This window comes from Suncus etruscus, chromosome 2, assembly GCF_024139225.1.
Source record: "Suncus etruscus isolate mSunEtr1 chromosome 2, mSunEtr1.pri.cur, whole genome shotgun sequence".
Taxonomy (NCBI): Eukaryota; Metazoa; Chordata; class Mammalia; order Eulipotyphla; family Soricidae; genus Suncus; species Suncus etruscus.
The window spans coordinates 20,328,287-20,342,282 of NC_064849.1; positions in this window are offsets into that span (position 1 = coordinate 20,328,287).

A 13,996-nucleotide genomic window follows, 5' to 3' on the forward strand; every position below is an offset into this window, starting at 1 on the left:
TTGGTCCAAGCACTCTCTTTCTTCCTGGAGGAAGCTTCCCGCTTTCAGCCTCTTAAATTCTGAATGCAGTTTTATTTCTCCTGGAGAGATCAACCTTTTGCGTTTACAAGGGAACTAAAAAACCCGTAGAAAGGGATGGAAAAAGGCTGGAGAGAGAGAAGTCAGCAGGGTGAGGGCGTGTTTTGCATGCATGCAAGAGGCCCCAGTTTTCTCCCCAGCACCACCACTTAGTTGTAGGAACCAATCTTGAGGACCACAGGGTGAGGCCCCCAAACAAGTAAATAAGAACAAATACAGTTAGTTCTTTTTTAAAAAAAAAAAGAAAGAAAGCAGAGTGTGAAAGAAAGAAAGAAAGAAAGAAAGAAAGAAAGAAAGAAAGAAAGAAAGAAAGAGAAGAAAGAAAGAGAAAGAAAGAAAGAAAGAAGAGTGACAGAAGAGACTAGATTAGTAGAATTTATCGTCTAGATTTCAATCCCAGCTCCCCTAGGTTCTATAGGCCGTTTCATGCCTAATGAATGGGCCCCTACACACACACACACACACACACACACACCTTCATAGACTATTACATTGCTCAAGGTAATGAGGATGAACAAGTTAATTCAGCCAGTGAGTGTTCTAGTAATAGAGTTTGCTACATAAGTCTCAATGCATCTGTTTTTGTTCGTCTCGCTTTTTTTTTTAATTTGTAACCTAACAGGTATTTTCAAGAATCTGTGGGTACAAGAAGGATGAGCTGAGGAACCCCAAAGTTGAACTGTCTGGGTGATGACAAAAGTAGAGGAGATGGGGATAGGAGGTGAGAGCCAAGAGACCATTATGTGCCCAGTGCCCAAGGTTGTAGGTTGGAGCCTCATGGTTCATAGTTCAAGTAAGGGTAGTGGAGCTTGTAGGACAGTGGTCTCAGTCCCTTAATGAAGCTAATGGTACTAATGGTCCTTTACAGAGGTGGGTGGGAAAGCTTGGCTTGTGAAAGACAGACACAAAATGAACTTGAGGTTCTAGGGCTGGAGAGATGGTATAGGGCAGGGGTGGTGAGCAAGTTCGACACAAAGAGCCAAAATTTTAAACTGTGAGAGTCAGAGAGCCACACCACGCAGTGACCTGCCAAAACAGACAAACACTCACACAAAAGCATATAATTTTACCAGTAATCTATTCAACAGATATTGCATTTTGCCATTTTGAGTGAGGGTCAAAATCCTGCAATGATAGTGAGGGTGTGCTGCGTCCTCCACACTAAGAACTAATGGCCAGATGTGACCCAACATGTGACACACGGGTCCCCCCACTGGCCTGTGCAGTTGTTTCTGAGGGATGGGAGATGGGAGGACGCAGCCTGGGAGCAGGACTCCGCACTCGGAGATCTCTCCTCAGAGGTCCCTCCTCAGAAGCAGCAGAACCAAATCCAAACTTGGCAAAGAGCCACAGTATACAAAATCATGATGAGGCAAAGAGCCGCATTCATTTTGGCCAGGAGCTGCATTCGGCTCAAGAGCCACGTGGTTCACCACCCCTGGGTATAGGGTAAGGTTCTTGTTTGCCGTGCATGAAGCCTATTCTATCTGTGGTCACTACTATGATCCTCCAGGAGCAAGCTCCAAGCATTGCTTGGTGTAGGAGAAAGAGAGACAGAGAGACAGAAACAGAGAGAGACAGAGAGAGACAGAGACACAGAGAGAAACAGAAATTAGAGACGAAGAGTGATAGAGACACAGAGAAAGACAGAGAGAAAGGAGGGAAGAAGGAAGGAAGGAAGGATGGAAGGAAGGAAGGAAGGAAGGAAGGAAGGAAGGAAGGAAGGAAGGAAGGAAGAAAAAAAGAAGGAAGAAAGGAAGGAAGGAGAAAAGGAAGGAAAGAAAAACAGAGCTAGAGAGGTAGTAACTTCTTTACTTTGTCCCTCAACCAAGAGCTGAAGACAGCTCCATGGAGGAAGAAAGAGGAGAGGTAGGAGAGGGCAGGGGACCAGGAAGTTATGCTGCAGACACAGACTTTAATGCCAGCTGAAGAGGAAGTGAGTGACCACAACAGGCCGAGCAGCTCCCAGTAAAGGGGGCCCATGTGGAAAAGGCCTGTTGGAAGCAGCTTTGGGGGGGAGAGAGTCTGTCAGGTTAAAAGATAGATTACTCCCACAGAGTTAATGGAAGGAGTAGTTGGCAGCAACCACAACTCCGAGGTGGCCCATCATGCCCTGGGAGAGCTAGAGCTTGTTAAAATGCAGACATTGCCCCTATAGGTATGAGAAGAGGGGCAAGATTGCATTTATAAGAAGGAGAGAGGGTATCAATTGCACATTATAGTACTTCCATGATACTCCTGCCTCAATAAATGCATTGCACAACCAACAATATCCATGTCAACTTAGCTAGTGAGTGAACTTGAATACCAAAAGAAACATGATGAAATGGGTGTCAGAACAATAGTACAGTGGGTAGATCATTTGCCTTACATGCGCCTAACTTGGATTCAGTCCACGGCATCCCATATGGTCCCCTGAGCCCTATCTACCAGGAGTGATTCTGAGGTCAGAGTGAGAAGTAAACCCTGAGCACCAGCAGTTATGGCTCAAAAACAGCAGCAACAATAACAGATGAAAAAGGAAGAAATGCGGGGATGGAGAGATAGCACGGATAAGGCATTTGCCTTGCATCCAGAAGGATGGTGGTCTGAATCCCGGCATCCCATATGGTCCCCCGAGCCTGCCAGGAGCAATTTCTGAGTGTAGAGCCAGGAGTAACCCCTGAGGGCTGCCTGGTGTGACCCCCCCTCCAAAAAAAAAAAAAAAAGGAAGAACGCACACAGAAAATGACAGCATACAAAATTCCTTCCCAACTAAAAATGGTTCATCCCCAACATTTTGGAAGCAATTAGAAGCAAAGCTAGCTGGAAATATGGAGATATGGAGGTGCAAGGAAATCAGCTGTCAGGAAAACTGGAGGCCCCTGGAAGAACATAGCATGTGTGTTTGTAGGGGGGTTGGTGCTGGGCAGTCCAGTTCATGGAGTGTTGAGGTGGGCCTCCTGAATGAGCAGACTTCAAGTTTTACCTCTTCTAAAACTTGGCTTAATCAGAAACTTGCACCCATCCTTAGCTTTTCTCTTTTGAAAGAGTAGAGTATGACTTCATTGCAGTCCCAATGGAAGAGCTTTATTGTGCTGATAAAACTAGTTAGAATTCAACTTCCCAGAGAGAAAGAAGGCTGGGTGGAATGTCCTTGACACTGGATTCTAATCCTTTGTTTTATAGGACAGTACAGAATCTCCAATCAATATCTTAGATGGAATCAACCCATAAAAGCTGAGAACCATAACAGCAAGACAGCAGAAACTTCTAGAGCCAGGTTTTTAATAAATTCTAAAATCAAACTAGAAAGTGCTAGTGCTGTATCATGGAGATATGATACAGGTGTTTTGATGCTTTCTTTGCATAGGCCCACCCCAGTTCGGCCCCATATATGATCCCGAGTACTGCCAGGAGTAAGCCCTGAGCACTGCAGGTGGTTGGAGCTAAAAGAGCACTTGGCTTGCACATAGCTAATCTGGGTTTGATTCCCAACATCCTATATGGTCCCTGGAGCCTTCCAGGAGTAAATCCTGAGTGCAGAGCCAAGAGTGACCCCTGAGCACCACCAGATATGGCCCAAATGAAAAACAAAATAAACAACAACAACAAGAACTGATGGTGCCACCACATCCCTGACCTCACAGTGCTAAGCTGAGAAACTCTCTACTTCTTCCTTGCTCTGGGCTTTTTGGAAAACTTTATTTGTAGGCATACTGCAGGTACCACAACCCATCACTGGGCAATCCCCCCACTTCTTCACTTGTAACCTCTCAACAGCAGCCCCTGTTTGCCTGTATCATGTCATTAGATCTGGGGCCATAGCAGGATTTTTCTGGCCTTCCAGGATGTTGTACTCTGGTGTGAATCTCCTGCCACCTTAACTTTACTTAGCTAACAGGGGGCCTTGGATGAGGGCACCTCCCTGCTTTAATCACACCACCTGTGAAAGGACTTTGGCACTGACTCATGGTTTCTCTCCTTTCCCACCCTGACTTTGCTGGGGCCACTCATCAGAGCCCAGTGGGTGGGATCAGAGTCCTTGTGTTTGCTGGAACCTTCATTTCCATTTTACTCTAACCCCACCCTGGCTCTGCAGTCTCTGTGACTCTACCTTTGAAGCTTGAACCCTGTAACTCTCCTCTCTGATTGTTCCTCCCATCCACCCACCCTTCCCACACCTTCATACCCACCGAACCTGCTCTCCTTCACATGGAAACTCTTGTTTGTCTGGCAAAATACTTAAGGAGAACAAATAATTACTGGGCATGAGAAGTGGGAAAGTGACAATCCCATGGTCTAGGTTCTCAAGGAGACTGGAGTCTCAGAGGGACATGAATTGGTTACAGGGAGCAGAGGGTGATTGAGCTTTTTGAAGATGGTGGTAAACCTTCAAGGAAGAGGAAGTGATTAGTTCCTAAAGAAAGAAAGTGTAGTGAACTGGGAGAAGTCCATTGTTATGGCTCCGTATATAGGATTTTAGATGCTGTAGATGGGAATTCTTTCCATTGCTATTCATCTTTTCCCTCTGTTTTATTGAGCTACCAGTGACCATTTATTGAGCTACCATTGACATAAAATGTGTAAATTTAAAGATTTTAATGTGAGGATCAGATACAGATCTCTATGGTAAATGATTATCATAGTAAGGTTAGTTCACACCTTCATTCCTTCACAGTATTGAAATTTGTGTGCATACATGTGTAATGTTTAGGACCCCCTGTTATAACATCCAGTACATAATATCTTATTGTTAATCATAGTCCCCACATCTTCCTTTTGATTCCCCAGGTTTATGTCTGTGCCTTCTGATTAACACTCTTTGTTTCTTGTTCTGGAAGTCACTGAGAACTACCATTCCCCTTTCTGATAAAACAAAGAGACCCCGGATTCCATATGAAAGTGAGATAATAACTGACTGTAATAAGTCTCCTCATTCATCCGCCATGTGCTCCCCAAGTTGGGGCCTTGAGACCAAAGATAAGTTGAAAAGATAAAATGGGTCCATGAAAGGACTGTACTAAGAAGACCAGAGGGGTGGTTGGGTGAAGGGAACTGTGGGGTGTCACACTCAGCTGTGCTTTCCATTTAGAAGCATCACTTTGGGCTGGCAGAATTCTGGATGGAAGGAGGGTTGGATAAGCTTCAGTGAGAGTAGGAAGCTGTTCTGGTTCTGACAAGGGATGACAGTGGCCCAGTGAGTGGCACTGGGAATGGAGAGAATGAAAGCTAGGGGGGAAATTATTAGAAAAGGGGGTCCTTGGGGCCAGAGAGATAACATAGTGGTGTTTGCTTGCAAGCAGCCGATCCAGGACCAAAGGTGGTTAGTTCGAGTCCTGGCATCCTATATTGTCCCCCATACCTGCCAGGAGCGATTTCTGAGCAGATAGCTAGGAGTAACCCTTGAGCACCGCCCAGTGTGGCCCCCCCCAAAAAAACAAAACAAAACAAAAAGAAAAGGGGTCCTCAAACTATGGCCCACAGAGTACATTTATCTGGCCAGCTGGGTGTTTTTGCCGTTATTGCCTGTCCTGCTTAGCAGCTGACTTGTTCCGGGCCTGCAATGTATATGTGTGTGATGTGGGCTACACTCTCTGACTCCCCTCCTCTCTGTCTCAAAACTCTTCCTCTCAGTCTTGGGCAGGGGTCCTCAAAATACAGCCCATGGGCCACACTATTCACTGTTTTCTTTAAACTAAAGTTTGTCTCTTCAGCAGTCTGAGGGATAGTGAACTGGCCCTTTTTTAAAAAGTTTGAGGACCCTTGATCTACAAACCAGTGCTTGGTGTCTTAATTGGTCTAGATAGTAGGAGAAAATGTGGAATACCAGACATTTGCCATAGGCAACTATTATTGGATCATAGGACATTTTGTTAGATGGATGACATCTGATGGCATCTAGGAGCAATCCGAAGACAGGAGAGCATTCTGTCTCACCTACAAGAAAAAAGAATAACTCAGTATCTGATGCCACAGCAGGACAAAGTCCTATAAAGCCTAGACATTATCTGTTGGTATGGCAGTAAGAAACTTAGCTGTCCCATGGGGTTGGGCAAGTTAGAAGCAGTAGGGAGGGCAGTGGGTTTGAGGAGTAAATGAGGACTATAAGTATAGACATAGGAGCATCACAGAACTTTCAAGGCAGCAATGTGGAGAGGGAGGGATGGGAAGGAGATTACCCAGAGAACAGCAGAGACTTGAGCCTATCTGGATGTTGATGGGAGGGATCATTGAAGAGGAAAACACAGGGATAAGAAGGACCTGTAACCTGTCCTAGAGGTTCCTAAGAAAGGAGAAGGCTTCACAGGAGGACAGAAGGCAAAGGGCTCTTTCTTTAAAACAGAGAAAAAGAATTGCTCAAGGAAAGAGGGTTCTGGAAGTTGAGTTTATGTGTTTATGAAGGGGAAAAGATACATTTTTTTTGTCCTTTTCTATATCATTAGAGTATTTTCCAAGGACACAGAAGCAGCCTGGCAGAAGAGAAATAGAGGGCAAAGTTCTGGGGAAGGCAGGAGTTTCCATACCCTTCCCATGCATGCCAGTCTCCCAGCACCTCCTCCTGCTCTGAGTGGGTTTGTTGGCTTAGAATGAAAAGCATAGAGCACAACCCAAATAGATATAGAAAGTTCTGGTAGGTTCTAGAAAAGGGAATTTTTATTTATCAAGTTCAAACTAGCTAAGTTTCAATGTGTATGTTTTTTGTACAGGATTTTATTTGTTTTGTTTTGCTTTTTAAAAATAATTTTTATTTTGACCACAGTGGATTACAAATCTTCACAGTAATATTTTAGGTACATAGTGACATTGAATCAGGGGCATTTCCTACCACCAATGTCCTCCTCCACCCCTGTTCCCAGCATGCATCCCATATCCTCCTCCTTTACCCCCCACCCCCAGGTTGCTAGTATAAGTGGTCCCTCTAGCTTGTTGGGTATCGATTCTGTTGTCGTTGGTTTTGAATTTGGTGTTTAAGTATGATCATTTTTTATTTCTACTCGATGTTCATATGACTGGTTGTACAGGGTTTTAAACTGGTTTTGTAATCAAATGCACTCATGTAAAATGCTGTTAATATTTTCTCTCTGAAAATAAAAAAACGACTAATCTTCCCTTCTTCAGAGGTTTCCAGTTGATGATTAATGACCCTCTGGATTAATGACTGCCCAGTTTTCTGGAACCATGACTGTGTTACCTTATGTGGTGAAAGGGACTGAGTCAAAGCAATTATCAGCCAGGAGGCTTCATGATATTCCTTATAAGAGAGAAGCAGGAGGACCATGAGGAAAACGATGTGATCTAACAATGGAAACAAGAAAGACTGGGAGGTAGTTATCTGATGGATTCGAAGGTAGAAGTGGAGATAAACTGATCTCTAGGGTTGGGACAGGCAGAAGATGGCACTATGTGGGCACTTGACACTGGAGAGAATGAGTTATAAAATAATTGCTTGGCTTAATCTCACATAAATTCAACACATCATGAATGCCAGCTTGTAAAAGTGCACTCTTTATCTTCTGTGTAACTGGCATAACCAAAGAATCTGTGTTCAGATAGAATACTTTGATAATTATGCTGTTATTATTTCCTTGGTTATGTGTTTTTTTTTAATTGGGCAACACACAGCAATGCTCAAAGCTTACTTCTTCTTTTTTTTTTTTTTTTTGGGCCACACCTGGCGTTGCTCAGGGGTTACTCCCTGGCTGTCTGCTCAGAAATAGCTCCTGGCAGGCACGGGGGACCATATGGGACACCGGGATTCGAACCAACCACCTTTGGTCCTGGATCGGCTGCTTGCAAGGCAAACGCCGCTGTGCTATCTCTCTGGGGCCCTCAAAGCTAACTTCTGACTCTGCACTCAGGGTTCACTCCTGGAGATTCTTGGAGAAACATATGTAGTTCCCAGAACATAGGTCGAGAATTGGTCACATGCAAGACAAGTGCCTTAATCCCTGGACTATCTGTTTTCCTATTTCTTTGATTATTCAAGATAGTAGTTTTCTCATTTAGGAAATGCCCAAGACCCTTTATAACCACATTCACTTCTGTTTTCACTTTATTTTTAATGCCTATTGAGCAGAAATCAAACCCAAGGTCTTACATATGCAAAGCAAGTGATTTATCACAAAGCCACATTCCTGACACAATGTTTACTTTTAAAATCTTTTTATCATCACTTCAGTATATAGAAAAGCATTGTTTCCTCATTCCATGGGGCAAGCTTAATCAGCTATTCAAGTATCACACCAACTTTGGATATTTTACCTTCTCCAAACTGAGCTGAAATGATACAATTTGCACAGAAAAATGGTGCAAATTTTCAAAACAGATTTTTCAAAACAGAAGATCCACAAAATTTTTGCCCATTACTTCTTATAAATATGATGACAGTGATAGGGCACATGAGACACTGAATTAGATTCCAAGAAGAGAGAGGGAAGGAAAAGTGAAGAAGGAGAAGAAAGGAGGGAAGGGTGATGGGGATGAAGGAGCAGAACTGGGGAAGAGAAGAGAGAGGTTAGAAAATATTAGGTTTATTTTATAATTGCTATTGATGACTTGTATGAAAAAGTTGCATTGGAGGAGGGAGATTTTGATTACATTTAATTCAATTAGTCACAGTAAATTAGATTTCACTTTTTAATCTCTATGCTGTTTGGGTATTTCCTAGAGTTTTTTTTATTGCATTTATTTGATTTAACTTTTTAAATTAAAAACAAAAAACTTAGGGGCCGGAGCTATAGCACAGAGGTAGGGCCTTTGCCTTGCCTGCGGCGATTCCAGGACCAGCCTTGGTTCGATCCCCGGCATTCCGTATGGTCCCCCAAGCCAGGAGCTATTTCTGAGTGCATAGCCAGTAGTAATCCCCTGAGCATCACAGAGTGTGGTCTAAAAAGCAAAAACAAACAAACAAACAAACAAAAAACCCTTATTTTTTGTGTTTTTTTAAAATTCTTTTTTATTTTTCTTTTCTTTCTTTTTTTTTGGTTGTTTCAGGCCATACCCGTTTGATGCTCAGGGGTTACTCCTGGCTAAGCACTCAGAAATTGCCGCCTGGCTTGGGGGGACCATATGGGGACGCCGGGGGATCAACCGGGGGTCTCGATCTTTCTTGGCTATTCTTGCAAGGCAGGACACCTTACCTCTAGCGCCACCGTCGCCGGCCCCTTCTTTTCTATTTTGTCTTTTTTTTTTTTTTTTTGGTCACACCCGGCAGTGCTCAGGGGTTACTCCTGGCTCTATGCTCAGAAATCGCTCCTTGCAGGGTTCGGGCGGACCATATGGGGATGCCGGGATTTGAACCAATGACCTTCTGCATGAAATGCAAACGCCTTATCTCCATGCTATCTCTCCGGCCCCATTTTTTGTGTTGTTTTTGAGCCACACAGGGCAGTGCTCTGCAATCAGGAATCACTCCTGCGTGAGTCCAAGAGGACCATACAGGGATGCTGAGGATTGAACCTGGGTCAGCAGCATGCAAGGTGCAAGTTGCCCTATCCTCTGTGCTAGCTCCGCAGTTCTTTAAATAAACTTAATTTTTGTGTAGAATTTAATTTAGTTAATTCATTTTGAATTTATTTTAGGTACCAGGGTTTACAATACTGTGGTAGTAGTATTTCTTGCATAAATCATTCTAGCACCACACCCTCCACCAGTGTTTGTTTTCCTCCACAATTGCCCCATGTCCCCTTTATTCTTCCCACCCAGCAAATTTTCTCACTACTGTTTGTTGTCCTCCTATCTATAGATCAGGATCCTGGACAAGCCCCCAAATGTTAGCTCTGGACTCAGGATCTGTCCCACAAAGACCACAAGAAGATGAACAGTAATGCAAATATAAGGGAATTAATTCAAGGTCCAGCATGCTGGGGACACACAGCAAGTGCTGACCCCCTACTGAGCTCACAGACTCTTTTTATAGGCCATTGAGAGGATTTTCACCATTGAGTACTTGACCTCTAAGACTCTAGGGCCCGGAGAGATAGCACAGCGGCGTTTGCCTTGCAAGCAGCTGATCCAGGACCAAAGGTGGTTGGTTTGAATCCCGGTGTCCCATATGGTCCCCCGTGCCTGCCAGGAGCTATTTCTGAGCAGACAGCCAGGAGTAACCCCTGAGCACCGCCGGGTGTGACCCCCCCACCCCAAAAAAAAGACTCTAGGCATCACGCAACTGCAAAAGCTCCATATAGGGTTATCAGGTGTTTCTTCTTTTTTGTTTTTGTTTTTGGGCCACACCCGGTATCTCTCAGAGGTTACTCTGAGCTATCTGCTCAGAAATAGCTGCTGGCAGGCACGGGGGACCATATGGGACTCCGGGATTCGAACCGACCACCTTAGGTGCTGGATCGGCTGCTTACAAGGCAAACAACGCTGTGCTATCTCTCCGGCCCCTATCAGGTGTTTCTTAATCCAGCATGTAGCTTATCAGTTTCTGTCAAGTTTGTAAATGTGTTTAAGTATCTTAAGCAAAACCAGTGTTACAGAAGTGAAACAGCAGTTAATTCCAAACTTACAGTCCCTTCTAGTTTCTTTTTTTCTTTTATTGTTTTTGGATCACACCCAATGGCACTCAGGGGTTACTCCTAGCTCTGTGTTTAGAAATTGCCCTGGCAGGCACAGGGGACCATATGGGATGCCTGAATTCAAACCACCATTTGTCCTGGACTGACTGCATGCAAGGCAAATAACCTACCAGTGTGCTATCTCTCCAGCTCTACTCTTCTAGTTCCTAACACACTTAGGATCTGTATTATCATGCAAATGCCTAGCACTAGCCCAGAGGTGCTATAGGGACCCAGAGACCATAACCAGTGATATTAAGTCTCCTGTGTGATTCAATCCTCTGGCCTAAGAATAAGGTGCTGCTTGAGCCTTGAGGAACCACCCGGTGGTGCTTGAGGCTTTTGGGGCTATTCTTATTGGTGCTTGGGAGCTGTATAGTGTCAGGGATTTAATGAGGATTGGGCGCAGGCAAGATATATCCCCTAAGTCCTCTTCTTCCAAGTTCCTTTGGTATTATTTATTTATTTATTTATTTATTTATTTATTTATTTTGGTTTTTGGGCCACACCCAGTGGTGCTCAGGAGTTACTTCTGGCTGTCTGCTCAGAAACAGCTCCTGGAAGGCACGAGGGACCATATGGGACACCGGGATTCGAACCAACCACCTTAGGTCCTGGATCGGCTGCTTGCAAGGCAAACGCCGGTGTGCTATCTCTCCGGGCCCCAGTATGTAACAGCTTTGTAGATCACAGTGCTTCTTAGCCTGTTGAGCTTTCTCTCCAACCCTACCCAATTAATTTGGGAAGGTAAGTTATACATAGTGTTGCTCAGGACTTACTCCTGGCTCTGTGATCAGGGATCACTCCTGATAGTATTCAGGGGACCATTTGTAGTGCAGGGGATCACATCAGAGCAAGCACCTTAAGCCCTGCACCATTACTTCAGCTCCACTTCAGCTCCCTCTTTGATCCACTCTAATCCATTTGAAATTGATTTTTTTCTGTGGTATGAGGTAATGATATAGTTTCATTTTCAGGGGTAGTACCTCCACCTCCACAGGTGTACAGAACAAACCATCCCATTCACTAAGTCCCAGTACTACCGCCTCCATCAGAAGACTCATTTCCCCATTTCCTCACATCTTTCTCTTTCCTTTCTGCAACAACCATAGTTTTAAGTGAGTTTCATAGTTTCAGTGAGTTCATTTTGGTTTTTTGGTCATTTTAATTGCATTTATTATTGTTATTGTTATTATTATTATTAGGGGTGTGACATCCTAGGAAATGCTTGGGGTATCTTGGAACACCCCTGGCAACTCTTGACCCATGAAACTAGTGCTTGGGTCTGAGAACTGGAGAGTCTGAGGTTGCAGAGGTGCTTGGGCTCTTCAGTGCCACAGTGCCATTTCTTTAGTGGTACACATCTTCAGTGCCACCTGGTCTCCTTGGAGATGTTTGGGAACTGTGTCGTGCTGAGGAGCCAACCAGGGTTAAGCACATACCAAATATGCACATTAACCCCTGTACTCTCTCTCTAGCACTTATTTTTTGTTTCATTTTTGTTTTGGGGGGTACACGTGGCAGTTCTCAGGGGTTACTCCTGGCTCTGCATTCAGAAATCACTTCTGGTGATGCTCAGGAAACCACCCGTGGTGCCAGGGGTCATTCTGGTCAGCCACATGCTGTGCTATCTCTCCAGTCCCTAGCCCCTGTAATATTAATTTTATGAACATCCAGTAGATCTCTTGGTCTTTTGAGAATTGTCAGTAATAGTTGAACAACAGGTATTTTATTTTTGCCATCCACAGAGAGCTTTTTGCTTTGCTTCAATGAGTGTCTGAGAGCATTTGCAAACAGCTACAGACTAGAGGGCTTGTCCCAGACATAGAGAGGCTGTCTCAGTGCTTTGTGGAGAAAAGGTCTTTGCTAAAACCTTTTGTTTGTTTGTTTTTTGGGCCACACCTATTGACGCTCAGGGGTTACTCCTGGCTACGAGCTCAGAAATCGCTCCTGGCTTGGGGTGACTATATGGGATGCTGGGGGATTGAACCTTGGTCTGTCCTAAGCTAGCGCTTACAAGGCAGACACCTTACCTCTAGCAGCTCCGCTCTGGCCCCATGCTAAACCCTTTTGAGTACAGATTTCATATGCCCTTTAAACAAAACTTTGAGACCACACCTAGGGTGTCTAGAACTTGAGTCAAGACCAATAAGTTTAGGAGATTACTAATTCAGACTCCAATGGTGCAAGAATTAATACACGAGGACTGATTGAATGGGTGAGGAATTACAGTATGTTTTGCCTAGAATATAGTGGCTTTAATGTTCTGTTTTCTGGACATCTAAAGGACCCCATTATTTTTCATATCTCTTAAGTTATCTAACAATTTGGTGAACTGTGTTTTGGTAACTAGAAACAAACCATTCACAGAACCTTTGTCTCACTCTTCAAGTCCTGTAAAACCCAAAAACTTTTATAAGTATTCTTTTTTTTTTTTGCTGTCATCAATTATTTGTATTTTATTTAAAAATTTATATATCTTCCTTATACCCTGAACATTGATATAATGACCTGGCACAGGCCTCAGAAGAATGGGCATCCTCCATTCACGCCGGAACCAGGCAAGCTAACTACGAAACATCCAAGGTTTTTTACAGCAACAGCTGGAAGCAGTCCTCTACCAGGAAAGACACTACCAAGGGTCTGACATCGACCTCTTAAAAAGAGACTTCCGTTTACACTGAGAAGACTTGACAGTAACAATGACCTGCTCTACAGGACATGGTTCTCTCTAGTCCCCCTTAAGTGTGAGGTGAAACGAGAGGATGCTCTGCACCATCCTGACTGCAATATGGGATATGCAGACTCCAGGATCTTTAATACAGAAGCATGATACCAACAACAGAGACTATGTGAGGAATGGAGGTGTATTGCCACTACAGACGATGACTTGAATTGGACAAACTAATTTGCCTGGAGCCTAGAGTCAGTCCTGTGCCAGGAAACTTCAGGGGTAAGGTCTCCTTGTATTTAGACCATAATTTGTCTTTCCATGTCCCTTATGTTTTGGTGGGCCTATGCAAACAAATGCCACTTTAATACCATTTTTTACTATGTTCCCTTGACTCCAATTCTTAAGAAAAACAAGCCACTAAAACTTTTGATGTTAACTTAAACTAGTTAGCATGTGCATGGAACTAGAGAAATGTACTTTGCCCTCAATGTTTAAGGAGTTACATAAGTCTAATGTCTTTAGATTATATTGTGTGCTGCTAAGAAATAGTATGTACTACAACTGGGGATTTGAGGGACAAAGTAATTGTATTGTACAGGGGTTCAGTTTTGTTTCTATTAATGTTCTTTGGCTGAAAGTTCAAGGCTGGGATATCATCGATGGGACTACCGAGAATTCTGTTTATGGGTGATTGGGCTTCCAC